We start from the raw sequence: 22685 nt of genomic DNA, 5'->3' as shown, positions 1-22685 counted from the left end.
TACACATACTTATTTTAAGGGACAATTGGGGAAGAGTTGTATTTAATTTTTTATAATGAAGAATATACAATTAAAAAGGAAAAATGATTTTAAGTTGTTATATTATAACCAAATAACTTTTTTTTAAACTTGTTTCTGAATTCCCAAGTTTTCAGTCCAGTCTTTTCTCCATCTTTTTTTACTGTGGTAAAATATGTATAATGTAAAATTTACCTACTTAACCATTTCTCAGAGTATAGTTCAGCACGATAATGAACTATACTCAGCGTGTTCATAACCCATCACCACCATCCATCTCCATAACTGTTCTCCTTCAGTGATTTCCCAAGTGATAAAGCAAGCTTTATCTCCACCGCTACCACGACTACTGTTCTTGTATGAGCTACAAGATGCTTTTTTGAGTAAATAGAATAAATTCTTTTAAATTTTTTTAAAATGCCACTTTAAACTATAGCCTCCTTTGAAATGTAAACACATGACATTACACAATTTTAGCCAAACTGCCTCATTTTAATGTTTGACTAACTTCATTTTATATCTAGGCTTTTAAAAAGATAATACAGTTTTTTTCTTAATGCATACTATTATTTTCAACAATTGACCTAGATTTTAGATTATTGCTTTATTATTAAGAGTCACTTATGTACACTCCACAAATTTTATCCTAAAACAAATTTTAAATCCTGCCTAGAGACACCATCTTATTATTGAACTTTGAGTTCGTGAGGTCAAGTGCACTGGTATCTGCTGTTATGTGGCGTCAAAACAAACATGAATGAGACAGTGAAAACCACCTTCAGTGGAAGACTCTGTATTCCCTTTCCTATGCAGTAATTATGTCACCATGAATGACGTAGTCCAAACTAGAAAGTTCAGTGTCCTCCACACCGTGCCCTATCTCTTAACCAGAAATTGAGTGAGCCCCCAGGGCCTATCAGTCCTTTCTAAACATTGTCTTAAAGTCTGTTTGCTTTTCTGCACTCCCCATTGTCTTCTAGCCTGGGTTGAGGCCCTCTTTCTTCCTCATCTGCGTCCTTAATTGTTTCTCTGCCTCTAGTTACAACTCCCATTTCTCACCACCATCCATCTTCCTCACTAAGAGAGTTTTCTTTCCAAAACACCAATCTGATCAGTCACTCCCTACGTAGAAATGTTTGAGTCAGTCCCATTGGCTGGAGAATAGGGAGACTTACATCATCTGGCCCAGATGCATCTTCCCACCTAATCCTCCCCCTGACCCCACAAACCCCCAAACCCTTTCAGGAGTACAGCCAGGGAGACTCTCAGGGTGCTCAACATGCCTTCTGCTCCCGCTCCCTAGACCTGTTTCCCTCCCCATGGAAATGCCTCCTTTCTTACGCTCTCAGACTTATTCCCCTAAGAAACCTTTTTTTTTTTTTTTTAATCTTTCTCTTTCTTTCTTTCTTTCTTTCTTTCTTTTTTTTTTTACTTCTCCAGGAAAAGGTCATTGTTCTAGCTCTTTTACCTTGTACCTTACTGCTGCACTCACACTACAGTATAATTCGGTTAATTTATATATTTTCCTCATCAAATTACAAATTCCTATAAAACATGGATCACGTATTATCTGTAGTTTTCAAACTAGGAAGAATCTGCCCCTCTACACCCTGACGCTTTCCTAATTTCCTATTCTGTCCTAAAAATCGTCTTCTTGAGAACACCTGCTACTTCACCTTTCCCAATGGCCCTTTTTCCCCTTCACCAGAGAAACCATCCTCTCACCCAATCCAGCCTTACCATGTAGTATTGCCTTCAGCTATACAGACCTCCAGGCAACAAAGAAAGGGTACATCCACTTATACTTACCAGAAAGCCTCCTCTAATTGAAGCATCCAGACTTACTCTAGTAACAAACACTGTTCTCTAAGGGATACACCAACTTACCAGGGGAGAAAGGAAGCCACCTTCATCTACTCATTAAGAGATACATTTCCAATAAAAGTTTAGTTTTATTTTTAATAGCTTATTTATTTATTTACTTGACAGCTAGAGATCACAGGTAGGCAGAGAGACAGTCAGAGAGAGAGGAGGAAGCCAGGCTCCCCGCTGAGCAGAGAGCCCGATGTGGGACTCGATCCCAGGACCCTGGGATCATGACCTGAGCCGAAGGCAGAGGCTTTATCCCACTGAGCCACCCAGGCGCGCCAACAGTTGTTTTTAATAGTGTAATATTTTACACTTGGATCAATTTTCTTGGGAAATTTTCAAATAAATTAAAAGTCCTATATATATTTATGTCATAGAGTATGAAAGTGATAATATTCCAGGATAAGAATGCATTATATTAGGATAAAATTCTGTTAGAGAAGTGCAATGGAAGTGCAAGATAAGGGGAAAAATATATGATGTAAAATTTCCAACTGTTAAAGAATAATTTGTTCATGTACTTTTTTAATGGAATATGGTAGCTCCCTATAGTTATATTCCACTGACCCCACTTTAAAGAATGATGTAAAATCTTTAGCTTAAAATGTCAGTATTTTCAGCAAGCCAAACATTACATCTTTTACTAACATTCAAATTTATGATAAAAATATCCCATTTCAACTTTTTAAAAAAAGATTTTATTTATTTATTGTTCGGAGAGCTAGAGAGAGAGCAGGACTTGGGGTGGGGGGCAAAGGGAGAGGGAGAAGCAGGCTCCCCACTGAGCAAGGAGCCCAATGTGGGTCTCAATCCTGGGACCCTGGGATCACGACCTGAGCCTAAGGCAGACGCTTAACCAACTGAGCCACCTAGGCGTTCCCCCATTTCAACTTTAAAATGTGCAGAAGAATATATAGTATAGCAGAAACATTAGTGGAGTTGTCAAGCAAAAGAAGGTTGAAGACTCTTAAAATGATCACATTCCAATCCTAGGAATGCAAAGCAAATGTATGGAATGTTTACCGCTATACCCTTGAAAAAGTTGGTTTTGTTGTTGTTTACTGTTATTTTATTTTAATGTTATCCAAGTAGGCAGATTCACTTTGCTCCCAGTGTGCCAAACAATAACTATTATCGAAAGTCTAATCAGCATCCTTTAGGACTCATGTCTTTTGCTCAGGAACATTAGGTTAAATGTGTAAAAGGATCATTTGTAATGGATCCACAGTCTTCAGAGTCTCCTTGTGAGCTGAGATACCGAAACACAACCATATGATTCATTCCAGCCAGATGTTGCCTGCTAATAAACATCATCCGTGTTCATCATGAAAGGTGTTTTGCTAGATGCTTGGGATACAGAATGCATCACAAATTCACAGTGCTCCTGTCTTCAAGAAGTTTACTTAGTTTGGGTGAAAAGTTTAAATAATAATGCAGTTCATGCTGTGGCTGTTGAAGAGTCATGAAGGTAATTTTTAATGACACATTGAAATATGCTGTATGCCTGCCTTTCCCTAAGTGAAAGAAACAGGCTGATACTCGTATATGTATAGAAATAAGAAAAATATAAGCAAAATGTTAACAGTGTTTTTCTCCTGATCGAGTAGAATTATGGGCGAGTTTCATTGCCTTTTTGCTCCTCTGTAACTTCTACAAAGAAGAGATCCTTTTGATATTAAAGCCATTGTCATTGGGCTTGGAGATGACAGAGGTCTTAGGTATGAAGCTTTGGGCTGTGAACAGAAGAACAGACTATGAAGACAAATGGGAGAACCTGCTTCCCTTAAGATCCTTTTTGGAGGTCAGAGCTGTAGGCCAGGCACTTACTCCTTTCAGCCCTGATTCCAGTCTGTGTTCTCTGGCAACCAGTTCCATTTTTGCTGGGAGGCCAGGAGGGACTGGAGACAGACGTGAACTATCTGCCACGAAGCTCTCATGTGGCACACACTTGGGCCTTGGTTGTCCATAGCCTACAGGAGTGAGTGCCTGATGGCAGACAAGGTAGGGTCTCCGTCTAACTCCCCTAGTGCCCCGTTATCTGCAGCTTGGCCAAGAGTTCCCTTAGCTTTTCCCATTGCTGAAAAGCACATTGACACATTTGCACTCAGGTACTTAGGGAATGGAGGTTGGAGTAGAGAGTACTTGGTCTTACAGTTAAGGCTTGACTTCAGCCCCACAAACTAGATCATCTAGAAAGTTCCTTCATGTCCTCAGTTTATATCAAGAAAGATCATTCAGATGAGGATTGTACTACCTGTCATGCCTTCTTAAGGAGAATTTGAGAGAACAAAAGGAAAAAGCGTAGATGGAACACACTCTTTTTTTTTTTTTTTTTTTTAAGGGAAGGCCTATAGAAATAGAAGAGATCACATTAGAAAAATCTAACTTTACACTGAGAGATTATCCAGAGACTCAGTTTGTTTTTTTTTTTTTAAGATTTTATTTATTTATTTGACAGACAGAGATCACAGGTAGGCAGAGAGGCAGACAGAGAGAGAGGGGGAAGCAGGCTCCCCGCTGAGCAGAGAGCCCGATGCGGGGCTCGATTCCAGGACCCTGGGATCATGACCTGAGCTGAAAGCAGAGGCTTTAACCCACTGAGCCACCCAGGCGCCCCCAGAGACTCAGTTTTTATTGACATTTTAAACAACTCTTATTTTCATGAAAATGTTGAGGAATAAATTTTGCAGCAGAGAGGGAAATCACACACACATTATGCTAGCTGAAGTGCAGCTTTCCACAGCCTCACTATTTACACGCGACAAGTAAACACCAGTTCTGAGGTTCACACTGTAAACCTCTAATGCTTAGTTGACTTCTAAGGGATTTAATCAAGCTACAGGATATGTGATTCAAAGGCAAAAAAAAAAAAAAAAAAAAAAGTAATAAAAAAATTCTTTTTATGGCAAGGAAAAAGCAGATTGTTTCCATTAATTTTATGAGTAATTTTGTTTTTGTTGGCTGAAAATGAAACCCGGGACAGGGGTGGTGCACAGTGGGAGGGAGGACTTACTGGAACAGCACAAGGTTTGTGTCACAGACGTGCCTCACTACACAGTCACATAAACACACGTGCACATAGACCGGCTGCCGCATCTGAGGACACTCAGACATGGGCTCTCCCCCTCACCAAGCCGGCTTCCCCTCCCAGCTTTTCCCCTCCTGGCCTCTGGTTCTGCTCTACTCTGATCTCAGTGGCTCTCCTCTCCTCTCCTCAGCATTTCCTATCAGCCTCTGAGCCCCTCCTCTCTTTGCTTTGAACAGTCTTGAATTTCTGCACTTTTCTTCATTCTCTCACTTCACACCTGTATTTCTGTGAGAGTTCCTCTGGGCTCCCCCAGTCAATGAAACAAACATTTGTGGAATGCTTGCCATGACGACAGGCTCTCCCTTGTTCCCCTCCACCCTGACTGCGACGTGTAGTAAGTCTTCTAAAATGCTGTTTGCATCATGTCATTTCCCTTCTCGGCAATCTAAAGTGACCCTTTATGTCTTTCTACCACCAATCTAGCCTCTTCTGTTTTGGATTTCAAGATCTTTCACATTCTGACTCCCTCCTCCTAGAATCTACCCCAAAAGTCCCACTTTCTCTGCTCAGACCGTTTCCTGTCTCCATGTTTCATTTTTTCATTTTCCCCATTCAAATCCATTTAACACCTGCTTTATACATGCCAGGCACAGTGCTAAGTGCCTAATAGTAAGATGTGGTTACTTCTATTAGAAGCTCCAAGAGTCTAAAGGTGGAACTATGTCAGGGAACAATATAATACCATGTGGTCAGGGTTCTGTAATGCTTGTACCGTGTGCTGGGTAAGTTAGTGGAAAGTGACTGCTGAGTCCACCTGAAGCAAGCTGCCAGTTTTGTCCAGAGAGACCAAGGATATTGTCCAGAGGAGACCAAAACCAGACCAAGGAAATAGAGAGCTGAGAATCGAAAGCCGGTGTGCCTACCTCGTGCTAAGAACCTGATCTAAATCCCAAGCACAGGAATAGACCTTCAGATGAGGAAGGAGTCAAGAGTCAGATGAAAGAAGAGTCGGAAGGGGAGCATGCAAGGACCAGAGGGTAGGTCCTAGACAGTCAGCAGAGAGCAGTGTCAGAATGTGGAGGGCTCATCTTTATGAAATGGTGGGTGTTTGGCTGAGAAGCACCAAATTGTTGGGGTGAAGGCAGTAGTGGGAACCAACACAGGGAAGCATAGGATTACTGTGGCTCAAGCACAAAATACATGTTGGAAATAGTTATGATGGGAAAGGAAAGTTAGTGTCATATTGAAGAGGTTTTTTTGTTTGTTTGTTTTTAAGATTTTATTTATTTGACAGAGAGATCACAAGTAGCCAGAGAGGCAGGTAGAGGTTGCGGGGAGGGGGGAACAGGCTTCCTGCTGAGCAGAGAGCCCAATGTGGGGCTTGATTCCAGGACCCTGAGATCATGACCTGAGCCGAAGGTAGAGGCTGAACCCACTGAGCCACCCAGGTGCCCCCATATTGAAGAGTTTTGATTGCTCATTCCAGGTATATGGATTTTGTCCTGTTTGCCATTGGGGGTGGGGTCACTGGAAAGGAGGTTGGCCCGGCAGCAGGGTTGGAGCAGGTCACGGGTGAACTCATGAGTGACTGTCCCAGACACAAGCTCTAGAGAGGAGCAAGAAGAGAACACCTTTTTCTAATTTGTATAAAGGCCCAATATATATTGCATATGGTACCCCAGTTGTCATCTGTAGTTTAGGAAAAGAATTCTAGCAACAAATATTTGTTCTTGGATTCAATTAACATTTATTGAACATCTCCTATATTCTCGATGCCATTGTAGGTCCTGGGTGCTCATGGGTAAATAAGACAGAACATCTCTACCCTCAGAACCCAGAGAAAGTAAGCAATGATGGTAGAAATCAGAGAACTATTTAGAAAGATGTTGCCCTACCCTTCGCCTTTCTCTATCCAATTCTGCCCACTCTGTAAAGTTCAGCTCAGTTCAGCCATCTTCCCCAGCAGGTGCCCCTCTTGATCTCCTTCCCCAGACCCTCTAGTTTAACACTTTTCTTAAACACTCTGATACTTAGCTTTTTTTTCTGATTACAGAAATAATATATGTTCTATATAGGAATTTTAAAACCATAGAAGTACATAATAATTTTAATAATTAAAATTAATAATTTTAAAACAATATAAGTACATACTCCATAGTCTCACTAAATATAACCACTTCCCATCAGTATTAGTATAAGGGAAAGTCTGATCTATTACTTCTCTACAGCCCCCAGTATATCCCTGGCATCATCCTCATCTTCATCATTACAAAATGGGCAGATCACTTCCAAAATTACGGTGTTATTTTTTTTTAAGATTTTATTTATTTATTTGAAAAACAGAAATCACAAGCAGGCAGAGAGGCGGGGGGGGGGGGCGGGGGGAGGGGGAAGCAGGCTCCCCGCTGAGCAGAGAGCCCAATGCGGAACTCAATCCCAGGACCCTGAGATCTTGACCTGAGTGGAAAGCAGAGGCTTAACCCAGTGAGCCACCCAGGCGCCCCAAAGTTAGGGTTTTAGACTTTGTACCTGGAAAGAGTGCAGAATTCTTCTGTTTTACAACTTCATTGAGATATATCTCACATACCAGAAAGCTTACCCATTTCAAATGCGCAGTTCAGTGGTTTTTAGTAGATTCGCAGAAGTTGTGCAGACATCACCACAATCTTAATTCCAGAACATTTCATCACTCTAAAAAGAAATCCTGTAGCCATCAGCTGTCACTTCACATTCCTATAGCTCTACATCCCCCAGGGCCCCAGACAACCAGTAATCTTTCCGTTGCTGTGAATTTGAGATTTTAGACACTTCACATCCGTGGAATTATACAACATGCAGTCTTTTGTGACTGGCTTCTTCCACTTTAGTGTTGTATTTTCAGCTTTCATCCATGTTCTGTTTCCTTCTTTCATTCTTTTCTTTTTTGTTTCCAGAGTAATACTCCATTCTGTTCTTCTACCACATTTTATTTATCCCGTCTTCCGTTGACAGACGTTTGGGTTGTTTCCACTCCTTAACTGTGAGGAATAACATTGCTGTGAGTGTGAAAGTGGCTGCTTTATTTTCTATCCCCCCCCACCAGCAATGCATGAGGATTCCAGTTCCTCTGCATTTTCATAGGGTTCCTTTGAAAATAGGAACTCCCTCTACTCTGGACTAGATGGTTCCTTAAGTAGGCTGGATGCCTGTTAATTATCCGTTCATTGTATGTTATATATAAAAGTTTTGCCTTCCAAGTTTATGGTAAAGTCTGAAAAGCTGCTTTTGAGTGAATCTTTTTCTTTGGGAAAAAAATACTTAGACGAATTGATATTCTTCACCAGAGGGACACATTTGATTATAGTCTTTCTTACAGCAATTACATGAATCCAGTGGTGTTTTGTTGTTGTTGTTGTTGTTGTTAGTTTGTTTTTTTCTTTAAATTCTGAGACAGAAACTGAGAGGCTGAATTTAGATATCAAGAGTTCAGGACTATTACTGACCCTATAGAATCTGTGCTACTTAAAACATGTTCTTTGAGGGTCAGTTGATTATTGACTTTAAGGGAAAAATAGGCACATGAGATTTTTATATTACTGAAGATGTAACATTCCTGGAAATAACAAATACAATAGATCTGCAAGAGGAAATACCTTCAAAAACAGGGTAATGGTGGAATATTAGCTCAATTAAAGCATGAGACTAGGTTCAGGATTAAATAAAGCATTGATAGAAAAGGTATTAAAAACAGTACATAATTATGTCTGTGTCATCACATCTCTTTAAAAAATTTTTTCTAATTCCTTTAAACATAATAATTCCTCTTTGTCCTTACTAACTTACTCTATTTTTATTTGAAAATATATTTAAATACTGTTAAGTATTCCTTTGGTAAGTTCTTTGCCATATGCCCAATTAAGACATCCCTCTCTTTTTTCATATTGCAGTTAGAATGCCTGAGAATCAGTAACAGCTATTTTAAACCCAAATTTTAATGACACATGGGTGGCTCAGTCAGTTCAAATGTCTGACTCTTGATTTTGACTCCAGTCATGATCTCAGGGTCATGAGATCGAGCCCTACATCGGGCTCTATGCTCAGCAGGGAGTCTGCTAGAGCTTCTCTCTCCCTCTCCTCCTGTGTGCACTCTCCCTCTCTCTTCCTAAAATAAATAAATAATTCTTTTTAAAAATTTTTAAGAAGTAAAATAAAATAAAGTTTTAGTTTTACTAAAGTAAAACTTCATTGAGGGCAAGTGTCACAGGAAGTATGTGGAAATCTCTTAAGACAGATGGTCAGCAACTTCTTCCAAATATATTTATGAAGATGGTGATGTTCTATGAGTGTTACTTCAGTGTTTCTCATGTATTTAAATTCATACCCTTTATTACTGGTGATGAACATTATAACAAAATGGAAGTGTTAATCTGTTTTGATGGAAATGAGAAGTAGTAGTACAGATTAGTGTTTTTCTCCTCTCAAACTAAAAGCAATATCCAGACAAAACAGTCCTCAGTGCTGGTGGAATTCCCTAGAATTGTCCACAGCCGTCGATATCTTCCCCTTGGATTCTGAGTTCACCAGCTAAGAGCTAGGAGCTCGGGACCAAGTTGGATGTGTGTAGATATATAAATAAGATACAGATTAGGCAGGTAGCTAGGTAAGTAGATGGGCAGGTAGGTAGATAGATAGACAAATGGACATAGGAAACATACAACTATCATGTTTAGAGTAAGAAATTCAGAATCTCCAGTTAAAGTTTTAGATAAAAATTACTAAATCCAAATCTTTTGTCTTGATGCACATTATAAAATATAAAATATGGTTATAGAGAAACTAGTTATTGGATGAAGACGATAATTCCATTGCCTTATTGCTAGCATTATATCGTACCTCAAAATAACGTATGACTGTGGAACAACAGAATCTCATTACGTTGTGTAATTGTTGATCACTTTAGAGATTAGAGATTGAAACCTAGTTTCCTTTCTGGAAACAAGAGGAGATAATAAGAGCATGTTAATTTAAAGGGCGAATCTTTAACTGAGTAATGACCAGAGTGCCTTAATGTATGGAGGTTCTTGATTTTCTTTTTTCATACATGTGTTTTGTGTGTTTGTAGCTAAAGAAGTTGAGTAATAGTTGACATTTATGATTATTTCTATTTAGGTATCTTTTTCTTTATCATTTCACTAATGCCTTGAATAGATATCATTACCCAAAAAAAAAAAAAAATCACAAAATAATGCAATTTGGATATACATTGACTCAGCTGGAAACACATTTCACTTCTTCATTTTTTTTTTCTGAATAATTTTCTCTTAAACATAAGGATATTTAGCAAAGCCTTAGACAGTGCTGACCAAGTAAGCCAAATGCCAAACAAGTCTAGTTTTCCATTGCAATTACCAAACATTACCATCTCACCAACCTGCAGTTACGGGGTCAGTAGTTATTTGACACATTTTGTGTAGGTTTGTTAATTACACAAATAATTAGTAAATACATTCTTATTGAAAAGTATCCAAATAACACATTATTGTAGCTAGTAGAACTTCAGAGTTTCCACCCTGTAGCAAATCTTGATCTCTTCTCAGAGGTAGCCACCATTACCAGTTGGTATCTATCTTTCCAGATCCTTTTTGAAATACATGATCTGTCATGCTTATCATTTCAAAAAACGCTATTGCTTGAATTTTACTCAGATTCAAATTATCTTAAGCTCAATTTACCCAGCATGAGGATGATATTCGGATGAGAATCCCAAGATTTTTGCAGGATGCCTGGAAACTTTTCTCTTACCAGAAGGAAAAAAACACAAGCAAAAATAAAACAGTCTAAATCTTGGTAGATGTCTCCAGAACTACTCTTCATTTTTTAACATAAAAACGTGCATTTTCTTATATGACTGGTATGTTTTTCTCATTATCTTCTTAAATTTTGTTCCATTGCCTTTCAGAAGTGAATCTTGTCTTCTGCCATCACAGTAAAGTAGAAAGAGTATGAGATTTAGAATAGTAGAATCTGGGTACGAGTTTCAACTTGGCCACTTACTAGTTGTGAGTTCTTAAGGAAATTTTGTGGATTCTCCACCCTTTGTTTTCCTTATTGGAATAAAGAATGACAAAACCAACCAGCTCACTAGGATTATTTTGAAGAGTTGGTAAGTTGCAGTTTATGTCTGAGGACTTACGATCCAAATTAGACCTGAAAGGCATGTATCTTTCAGAATGGACTAGGTTTTGCTATGGCTTACCATGATGCATGTTTATTTCTCGCTCACATGGTATGTCCAGTATGACTGGGGGCTCTGCTAAGAGACACAGGCCAACAGAGGCTCCATCTCCACATGTCCTTCCTCAGTCAGCTTGGCAGGGGGAAGAGTCGTGACAAGATGAACACTGGCCCTTAACCCAGCCAACTGGAGGTGCTCATTTCATTGGTCTGAATAGGCTGAGTGACCATGCTAACTTCCAGGGGAGGCAGAAGAGCATTGCACTGAGGGTCCCGAAAATAGAGAGCTGGAAAACAGTCACTAATGTACTAATTACAGCCACAGAAATGTTAGCAAACCTTAGAGATAATGTAAAGCCTATCTCGGGAAGGGTGAAAAGTCATTCCTGTTACTGCCTTTGATCCCGGAGATAGTCAGGAAAGATTTCCAATGGAGGAAAACAAGTGTGGGAATGAAAATGAGAGCCTCTTGTGAGTGTCAGACATGGAAAGGAATGCAGGTCAAGGACTTCAATAAGGAAAGAGAGTGAGGGAAGAGGGGATAGCAGAGTGAAACGCACTGGACTAGAGATCGAGCCCCTTCTGAGTCTGAAAAGGGTTGCAAACTGCATCCTGAGCCAACTCCCCTCAGCCTCCTGAGCTCATCGTCAGATGTGGTATGTCCGCCCCATGCAGATGGTTTCAGAGCCTCTTGATTCCACCTTTGTGCTCAGCTCCTGGTTGTGCTTCTGGTGTCTGGTCTGAATGTTGGCACTGTGTTCTTGCTATTGGCTTTTATCCAACTCCTCACACTTCTTTATTATGGAAGATCAGCTACCGACCCAGGGTGGGCAACACACACCATGGCCTCCAGGCTTCACAGGCCACTGAAACAGTCAGAGCAAGGTTTTCTATCCCTCTATTTCCTCAGAACCTCTAAAGAACATCCTGTTTTCTTGTTGCTTGAAAGTTAGGGAAGTGAACCTCCCTCTTATTTAAGAGAAAGACCTATCAAATGGAAAAGGTTTAAATTTCATTATGCCGACACTGGTTTTTCCTTACACTTCCTCTGCTTTGCCATAATTGCAGAAGGGTTCTGAGTTTGCAAGATGCTTAAGACCCCATCTCTTTATGTTTAGAATTTCTCTTTAGAATGGTCCTTCTATATCACCAACTGACATTCAGATGGTGTGGGTGTGTGTAGGAGTGCGTTCAGGGAAGGGAGAATGAAGGACAAGGAAACGCAAACGTTCAAGGAAAGGAAATGAGGAATGGCCTTGTTGCATCTAAACAGGTGCAAAACGCTGGTCAAAAATGCACATGAATATGTACATACTTGATTTTGAAACTCTTAGTCCCTTCTTTATTACTACTCAGGGAAAGAAATGGGATTAATTAAAGTTGTATAAAAGTAATATTACATGGATCACAGAACTGAGGCAGTTCTGTGCAAATGCCCTTGAACACCAAACCAGCAGGCAGATCTGTTTGAGGAGCAAGGTAGAGGGACAGTTAGGTATGGTTGCTATGGCAACCTTGTACCACATGGGCTAAGAGGCATTCCCCCAACTCCACATTTTCCTTTTCCCTCCTTTTTTTTCTTTAAAGATTTTATTTATTTATTTGACAGAGATCACAAGTAGGCAGAGAGGCAGGCAGAGAGAGTGAGAGGGAAGCAGGCTCCCTGCTGAGCAGAGAGCCCCTTGCGGGATTCAATCCCAGGACCCTGAGATCATGACCTGAGCCGAAGGCAGCGGCTTAACCCACTGAGCCACCCAGGCGCCCCTCCTTTTCCCTCCTTAACTGATTCCTGAAGATTTGCAGTCTTTGGGATCTCAGAGCCACCATGCCGGGTCACAGAGGGACACCATCAACTATAAGCCTTCCTTGTCTCCTAGCAAGGAGAGAACAAGTAATTCACGTGCCCAGGATGAACAGGGTGCAAGTGTCGAGAGAGTTCAGCCAAGAAGATGAAAGTGAGCAAGTGTCATTAGTATGCCGAGCTTCCAGACCAAGGTCTGGTACACCACAACTGTAAAATGACAGACCCAGAGTGAGACGACAGAAGCCAAGTTAGTCTGTGAAGAGCAGAAACAGGAGACCATGAGTTGGTCTTCTGATGATAAGAACAAACATTGTTACTGGTAAGAGAAACTAAACTTTGTCCAGAGAATAGGAATATGAAGTATTTCTCTGATAGCTTCAGCTCTGTTAACCATAAAATATAAAACACCCGCCTTCTGCAGGTGGGGACCAGAGGCCCAATAAATCTCTAGCTTCTTGGGAGAGTTGTCTGCAGCCCTCTCTGAGAGACAAAACATAGAACACCGTATTAAAAACAATTACAAATTCTTGGCCGATACTATTTTTTACCTTAAAAGGAAAAATAAGAGTCATTGGCAAAGCTATGAGAAGCTCTCAAAAATTTTGGTTTTCGTAGTACAAAAATAGTAACTATAATGTGAAATGAAGTGATAAACATTGGCATTGTATATAATTAGGAAGAATGGGTACAATGGAGTTAGTTTCCATTGATCTGTTATCTGCATTAATGTTGGTACATCACTGATAATGACTTCAATAGAGAAGAAAAGGGAAGGAGGAATGAAGGATTGTGTGTGCGGAAAAAGAGTCTGACTCAGCTCCTCATAGTCTGAGGTTCCTCTATTTTAGATCGCTATTTAGCTCTCTATGTAGGATCCATAGCTCCCATTTCTGCTTTTCTTGCTGGCAGTTGCCTTCATCAGATAAAAGGGTCCAGGTTCCATCTTTCTTGAAGGAAACATGATATACAAACTGAATGAGATTTTTTAGTTTGTTTTGTTTTTATTTGGTTGGTTGTATTTTTATCACTGAGGGAGGGTGTAAGAAATCATGTAAGCAGTTTCCCCCTTCACAGAAATCTTCCCCCTTCACAGAAATCTCCCTAGACTGTGCGCTTGCTCAAAAGGAATTACCTTCAAATACTTAACTTTCACAGAAGGTATTTCCTCTGCAGTATGCTCTGAAATTATGGCTAGATCATGAAAATGATCATGATGGTTCAACATTCTGACACTCTAATCCTGAGGTCCTTGATCTGGGGTCCCCGGATCTATTAATGGAATCAGTTCAGACTGTATGAAAAAATCTGCATGTAGTTTTAGTGATGTCATTTTCTGAAGAGAATTCATTGGTGTTCCTCTGGTTCTCAAGTTTGGCAGTAACTCAGAAAGTTTTAAGAATCATCACAGCCTGAAGGGCACCTGGGTGGCTCACTTGATTAAGCATCTGACTCTTGATTTTGGCTCAGGTCATGATCTCAGGGTTGTGAGGGCTCCATGCTGGTCATGGAGCTTGCTTAAGATTCTCTCTCTGACCCTCCCCTGCCTCTCTCACAAAGGAAAAAAAAAAAAAAAAAGAGGAATTACTGTGATATATGTAGTGCTTAGAAAAATAGCCCTCCAGTGACCATGATTACATACTTTTTGACAGAAAACTCTCGTTGCCATAAATTGTTTTCTAGTCTCTCTAAATTATGCCTTTCATTTCACACCTTGATTCCTAATAATTGCCCTCTACCTTGTGCCTAAAATCAACCCATTAGAATTTTTCCTTTGGGGTACCTGGGTGGCTCAGTGAGTTAAGCCTCTGCTTTCCACTCAGGTCATGATCTCAGGGTCCTGGGATGGAGCCCCACATCGGGCTCTCTGCTCAGCAGGGAGCCTGCTTCCCTCTCTCTCTCTGCCTGCCTCTCTGCCTACTCTACTACTCTGTGTCGAATAAATAAATAAAATTTTAAGAAAAGAATTTTTCCTGTTAACAAAGTACTGAGTGGGGCACCTGGGTGGCACAGTCCATTAAGCATCTGACTCTTGGTTTCAGCTCAGGTCATGATCTCAGGGTCATGAGATTGAGCCCCATGTTGGGCTCTGAGCTCAGCTTGGGATCTGCTCCAGACTGATACACACAACACACATTCTCTCCGCACACCCCCCCCCCCCCCCCTCGGCCCCTTCCCCATGTGTTCTCATGCTCTCTCTCTCTTTCTCTAAAATAAATAAATCTTTTTTAAAGAATAAGAAAGTACTTGAAGAATAAGAAAGTACTGAGAGAGACAGGATTTAACTTTACTGTGTTAATCCAAGCATGAGCAGTTTTACATCCTGCTTGGACCAAGGTCCTCAATAATTGATTATGAGAACTCTGGTGCTATGTAATTGCTTGTATAAACTCTTATCACAAAAACTCTGGGAGGTCAGTAATTAGAAAACAAAAGAGCTTTTCTGTATTAGCATCTCAGGCCCCAGTTCATTGTTCATGACATCTCCTATGGAACTCTACCCCCCCACGCCCCTTGAAGAATGGCAAAAGGAACAAAACCCAAACAGCTTATTGAAGCTGATGAGGCTGGGTTTGTTTTTTTCCCCACTTTTGTATACTTCATACAATGTACCTTCTATTTAATTATTATGTTTAAAATGGAATTTGAGTGATTTTTCCCCCCATGATAACATGAAGCTGTCTGGTTTTTGTTTTTTTGTTTTTCTTTCCTTCCAAATGGCCCCAGTGTTCAAAGTCAGAACTTTTGAAAGGACTTAACAGAGCATCATGAGACGTGATAGGTGCTTAGGGTACAATTTTAATGCCAGCAGACTGGAAAACAAACAGCATAACCCAGACAAGGCATGACTTTGTTCTCTAGCATTTGTGTGAAGAGGAAATAAGATCTTTCTGGGATGTGCTCTGGCTCACAGGTGTGGAAGAGAAGATGTCACATTCCTGACTTAACCACATTGTATGTGGGATTCTGGTTTGGGGGCAAGGCAAAAAGATATTGCCTCACCTCCCACAATAAGGGCTCAACTCCCTTAACTCTATTGGTGCTTTTGTTTCAGTCAGCCCCAAGTGGACACTAAAAAAGCACGCGGCATCCCTTCATCTCATGAGCCTGGTGTGCACTGGCTAATGTCACTGCATTCTTGGGCTCTGTTGCCAGTGGAAGGGAGAGCTTGACCCCAGGCCTGCAGGCGCTGTTCTTTGCTCTGCCGCTAAACCACGGAGCTGTTGGCATTTTAATTGTTTTATGCCAGGAGGAAACCAATTGTGTTGATCTGAGTGTCTTATTCATCAGACATTACAGCCTTCACATTTTTAATGAGCCAGACCTCCCAGTCCACGACGTGTGACGACAGTGATTCAAGACAGGAGTGTAGTGATGATGTTTTCTAATTTATCACAGTGCTCTTTAAAAGATTTGACAATATTTCAGATCTCCAAACACTGCAGTTTGAAAGTCTGTCTGAGGTCGTGTGCTAATCAAAACCAGTAAATCATGTTTGAGTTATAAAGGACAGCAGAGCAGGAAAGCTAGGATTTAGTGCACATTTTCCTTTTCCTTTTAAATGCATAGGCAAATATAAAAACTCAAGTGAACAAACTATTTAATGAGTACCTGAGGCATCTTTCTGGTGCGTGGTGATTGACATGAGGGCGGGAGAGAGGTATACTGTGGGGAGTCAGGCCACATTTGCACTTCTCGTCCTGTGAGAGTAGCAGCCCTAGCCACCTCTTCTGTGAGGCTCAGCACAGGCATGTATGAATTTAAATAGGTAGGATTTATTGAAAGTGCAACTGAGAATTGTGGTGAAGAATAAGCTGATGGTCTTGAATTCAACAACCTCATTAGAGCAGAATGGGATTGACCAGGGCTTTGATTTAAAAAAAAAAAAAAAAAAAAAAACCTTACAGAGAAAGGTCTAAAATGCAGAGTCCAGAAGAGGTGAAAAATCCCTTGGCAGCTGAGCAGATGGCAGTCTCATATCCCACCCACTTCTCAACAAATCTTTCGCCACTCTTAGGGGTTAGTGTTTGCAACACTTTGTGACTCTCGTTTTGAGACTAGAGCATCAACGTGTCTTTGTTCGTGTAGTAAAATAAAGTTCCAGGCATGCTGGCTCTGTTTATATAATAAAGTTGGGAGTAACAGCTTGTCAACCCTGTTGTCTCTGGGAGGGTGACCGACTCCTGATTTGCCCCAGTTTTAAAATTGAGATTCCTCCATCCTGGAAACCTCCTTCAGGCCTGGCAAACCGGGACAGCTGGTCCCCCTAGTTCCTAGAAAGGTGGTGGGTTCCTCTAGTGAGTGCTGTGGGCACTTAAACCTGAGCAGACAGACACCTCCTGCTGCCAAAAATACCACAGGCCTTGAACCAGTGGCTCAAGGAATAGAACTTTAAACAAAACAAAACAAAACAAAAACACTCCATTTTATAAAATCTATTATTTTCTTACCATCATGTTCTTTTTTTAGGCACTTTCATTTAATGAGCAAATAAATGGAAATATACTTCGAATGAGAGAAAATGGTACCTGAGCACAAAATGCTAGTATTTACTCCTCACGGCACATATTTGGTAGATCCACCTCTCAGAACTCATCTTGGCTATTAGATGTACTAACTTGTGGGGCACCTGGCTGGCTCAGTCAGTGGAGCATGCAACTCTTGATCTCAGGGGTTGTGAGTTCAAGCCCCATGCTGGGGCAAAGATTATTTTAAAATGAGATCTTTTTTTTCCCTTTTTTTTTAATGGCAAAAAAATTTATATTAGATTTAGCAGCTGGACTCAGTTCGGATGATCCCAATTTTGTTGGCAACATCCAAAGCATCATAGTCAGGGGCCAGCAGAACATATGCCTTCTTCTCTCCATCAGGCCTGATCAAGGTGTTGACCTTGGCCACATCAATGTCATAGAGCTGCTTCACAGCCTGTTTGATCTGCTGCTTGTTGGCCTTGACCTCCACAATGAACACAAGTGTGTTGTTGTCTTCTGTTTTCTTCATGGCTGACTCAGTATCAGTGGGAACTTGATGATGGCATAGTGATGAAGCTTGTTTCTCCTGGGAGTGCTTTTTTGAGGGTATTTGGGCTGCCTTTAGCGATGCAGAGTCTTGGGTCATTAGAAAGTAGTGACAGTGACCGGCAGATCTTTTTTGTGTGACTGTGGGTGCCTTTCAGCACCACTTTCTTGGCCTTCAAAACCTTTGCTTTGGCTTCGGCTTTAGGAGGGGCTGGAGCTTCCTTCTAAGCTTTCAGCACCATCTTTGTGAAAGGCAAAATGAATTTTTTTTTTTTTAAGATACAGTAATTTGTTATAGCAGTATAACCAGTATCAAAATACTTTATTATAATTTTGTGGAGATGCGTATCCAGTGACTCAATATGTAGATACTTTCCATGACTCAGCACTTAGGGTCCTTGATCTTGGTCTGGAAGTTGTTCCTTGGCGGTATTCACCTGGTGGGGCAGCTATGGGAAGGAGTTGGTGGGAGGTGAGCTGGCTGTCCAGCATATGCATCCCCCAGTATGTCCTTGTGGGACCTTCCTGGGGAAAGAAACGTGCTATGGTAGTGAATGTGTTGTTCTGTGATGGTATCAGAATAGATGTCAGTGCTAGAATAAGATTTCCATTTTCCTGCCTGCATTCAGCAGAATACCCTGTGAAAATTATATGGCTTATGGGGAAAAATAGAGTAAGAGGAAGACAGCTCAAAATGTATTCAACTTAGTAACCATAATGTTTCTGTCTGTTCAGGCCTCTATAACAGAATACCATAGAATGGTGGCTTTACAAACAACAGAAATTTATTCCTCACAGCTCTGGAGGCCAGAAGCCCAAGAGCAAGGCACCAGTAGATTCATGTCTGATGAAGACCCTCTTCCTCTTCTTTTTGTGTCCTCACATGGTGAAGGGTGAGAGAGCTCCCTAGGGTCTCTTTAGTAAGGGCACTAATCCCATTCATGTGAGTTCCACCCTGGTGATCTAATCACCCCCAGGAGTCCACCTGAAACTACCATCGCACTGGGGATTAGGTTTCAATATAGGAATTTGGGGGGCATACAACATTCAGTCTAGAGCACAGAGCACTCATCAAAAGCAATAAAAACACTAATAAAAATATTAGCATCTCTTACAAGTGAAAGAAGATTGATGAAAGGGTTGAAGATGTAGAATTTTGGAGCAAATGTGCATCTCTTACAAGTGAAAGAAGATTGATGAAAGGGTTGAAGATGTAGAATTTTGGAGCAAATCTAGGAGAATTGTATAAGAAACAGTTAATTCCAAGACAGAGCATGTGGCCAAACCAAGGCAAGAGGAAGTATGTAGGCAAACAGACAGCATGCACAGTACTATTCACCTCTTCAACTCCCATGCAACTGTCTATGTCTCTTGCATATGGCTGCCATGACTTGGTGGCTCAGAACGTCCACAATAGATTTAAGTCTTTCTCATGAACTAATCTGACTTCTGGTTTATGCTGACACCATTCTTTATGTACCAGCCATTTGTAATCTAATTTCAACCCCAGAAATTTGTGTTGTAGCTTTGCAGATTTCTGCAATACAGTGGTTCGTAAGACAGAATGACACTGTAGGGGTGATGATACTATGTTGAATTCAAAACCCTTATCATGGAAACTTCTTCTGCTTCAACACTTTGGATAATAATACTAGACAAGTTTTAATTTGAAAGAAAAAAATCCACCCAAAATGAAGTCTCAGATCTCCTCTCAGATCTTTTAATTAAAGTCAGACATCAACCCTCGTGTTTCTCTGACTGCTAAATACTTAGAAGTGGTTTTATGATATTTGTGTGTGTTCATTTTAAGTTGTAAAAAATTCACACACTGCTAGGTTACATAGCTTTGTATTTGGTTTATCTAAATATAGTTTAGTAGGACTGTAATATATAAGGAAGGGTAAAGAGTCAGAATCCTGTTTAATTAACTTATCCCACTTAGCAGCCAGTCAGTTATAAAGGTTTGCTGAGCAAGTAAATCTTCCAATATGAAATCTTTGAAAAAAATAAGTCTCATTTGGTAAAGGTTTTGCTCTTCTTAATTTTGTCATTGAAACTATTTCAGCAAGCTATTTCAAACCTCACAGTGTATATATTTGTGTGTGTGTGCATATATGATTATATACATATGATTTAAAGACATATTTTGTGTGTGTATATGTATATATATGTAAAAGATGGCCTATGTCTTGGATGTTCTTAGAAGACCTACATCAGTACTTTCCTTGTCTGTCTGCACTCCTCTTGGCCTTCACCAAGACGGAATATACTCCCAGAATCGCCATCCCCATGGGTCTAAAATATGACTAGTCTTTTACATAAGGCCGATTTAATAAACAGTCACACCATGAAAATACAGCGTTCTTTTCAATTACCACTAATTATACATCACACAATGCCCAGTATTTAATGAGGATTTTGGCAAATGTTCACTGATAATGATGATTATTGAAATGATATGTTAAGTCCGTTTTCCTTGTGTGAGAAATGTTTTGTTTTGAAATGTTAGACTTATAGCCTTGCTTGAAAATTTTTAATTAAAATCTCCACTTTGGCATGAAGCTTAAAATGTGCAAAGTCACTGCAATTAGTGCATTGTGCATCCATATGGATGTTACCAAACGGCTTTCAACTTAAAGGATTTGAGCTATTTTGAATGATGGACCTTCTGTTAAGCTTAAAACAAAGCCTGTCTATCCCTGCATTCATTTTAATTAATATTCTCTTGCTGGTCTCAAAGATATGTTGCCTTCTGGGGACTGGGGGGGATGGTGAAGAAGAAACATGATTATCATAAGTGAGAAATAAGTTAGAGAAGTAGGTTTGGCTAATTTTCTACTTCCTTCAAGAAGCTTCAGTGCAACCTCAGAGTAACTGGAAAACACTGATTTCAGATGTTCTAAAAGAAAACCTATATTTCTAGCCAAATCATAACATAACTCACTTTAAAAAAAAATGAAGAAATTAAGCTGTCACCAGATTTTTTTAGATCAGTATAAAGATTAAAACTTACCATGTTGAATGTGACATTTATATAAAATCTACAGTATGAAATTGGAGTATGTATGTTCTATATATACAAATGAGTATATGCGCCATATATGTATATACTTGTATTTATACATATTTTTACTTCTGAGAGATCTGTACTTGCTTAGTTGCTTTAGGGTTTAGTAACCATATTTCTGGAGTTAGTTTTCTGTAAGTAGTGAATGCTGCTGAACATGAATTTAAAAAAGTACAAAAGATTAATTTTGTTGCTTTTCTTAGTATTTTAAGCAGTATTGAACTCAAAGTGGCACAGCCTCTTTAGTAGATTTTTCTCCCCCCTGGATATTTTCCATGTGAAAGCTTATCAATATGGTGCTTGGGGAGGGAAAGCATTCTGTACTTTGTTTTCCACAATATCAGAACAAATTCTATAGACAGTTATATATGTTAGTTAAGGCCCTGATTTTCTAACTGTTTCAGACGTCTCAAGCCACTTTCCATGTACCTTCAAAAAGCTACTCACTTTGATGGCCACTGGAATCCTTTGACTTTACCAGTTTAGGCCAATTTCGAATGCTGGTTTAAAAGTAGACCCCTAAAATGATCCAAAAATATCTTCACTGAATTCTCAAGAATAAGATAAATGTGAAAATTACAAAGCAGAATTATAGTTTACCAGAACATGTGGGTAAAATAATTCATGTAGCATGTGACTAGAAAGGCATAAAATCAGTAAGTCCACTCTAGAATACTACCATCCCAGGTCCTGTTTTGATTTTTCCTTTTATTTCAGCATGATGGAAATTCATTCTCCACAGCCACTAGATTTGGCACAAAGATAACCTAATTTTTCCATATTGTCTGAATGTTTAATTTTTATTCCCCCCTTTTTAAAGCATGTCATTAATTACATATCTATCTGTGACTCCTTATTTACTGGTGGTTTGGAGTCTACATTTGAAAAGAAGATTGGAAATGGTTTTATCTTACAGAAGAACAGATAAAAGCTAAACTTGGTCAAATTCTATTGCTTTTCTCAAAGGTAACTTTGTATTTTATAATTCTATACTGTCTTCACTATTGTGAGGCAGCTTTCTCTCTGTCAGATTTTAATAATTCTTTCCTCTCTGTTAGGCATCATTTAACAAAGGGTCTCTCAAACAGAAATGAGCGGATTACCCTACAGCCTCACATACATCCTGGTGAATATCCTGTTCACAATTTAGGCGATGAAAGGAAAACCTACAGTTGTTTTAATTTGGAACCAAAATAATCACTTCTCTCCAGTGAGGCTTAGAGGGGAAGAAAATGGGCCAGAGTCTTTCTGTAGGGGGGGGGGGGGGAAAGACTACTTCGAAGAGGGGCAGTGCAGCAGGGGAAAAAATAAAATAAAACAATAAAACAAACACAAAGCCTCTGAGTGGGTAAATAGGCTAGTGAAAGAAAGGCCGTCTGATCGCATTGGTAGCACCCTAAGCTGGGGTCCTCAGCTGTATGGTCCCGCCAGCCTGCAAACTGCGTGTGTGTATGTAGGGGTGTGTGTGTGTGTATGTACACACAGAGACTTAATGGGGAGCACAGAGGGAATTAGAACAAGCCTGGCCCATTTTTAATTTGGGTCTGTTTGCTTGCATTTAGCACTTAAGGGCTCCTACATTCAGTTTGCTCAAAAGAGTGATGAAGCACTCCTTGCTTATGCCTCAAATCAGAAATGCATGAAGTGCAGCTGCAGAGATAATACATTTTC

At 40.0% G+C, this 22685-nt stretch overlaps 1 protein-coding gene and 1 long non-coding RNA gene across 5 annotated transcripts in view; one reads left to right on the top strand and one right to left on the bottom strand.

The window, feature by feature from the left end:
- The window catches only part of CDK14 (cyclin dependent kinase 14), a 575395-nt gene that overhangs the window by 543477 nt on the left and 9233 nt on the right, over positions 1–22685 (top strand). The window lies entirely within an intron of this gene.
- LOC132015963 (uncharacterized) overlaps positions 7433–22685 on the bottom strand; it is a 29530-nt gene continuing 14277 nt past the window's right edge. For both annotated transcript variants that reach the window (XR_009403836.1, XR_009403837.1), the window contains one exon: positions 7433–7932. This is a non-coding gene — a long non-coding RNA (uncharacterized LOC132015963). The remainder of the gene's footprint in view (positions 7933–22685) is intronic.

Source organism: Mustela nigripes, chromosome 4, assembly GCF_022355385.1.
Source record: "Mustela nigripes isolate SB6536 chromosome 4, MUSNIG.SB6536, whole genome shotgun sequence".
Lineage (NCBI taxonomy): Eukaryota > Metazoa > Chordata > Mammalia > Carnivora > Mustelidae > Mustela > Mustela nigripes.
This window is presented reverse-complemented; position numbering and strand designations above follow the sequence as displayed.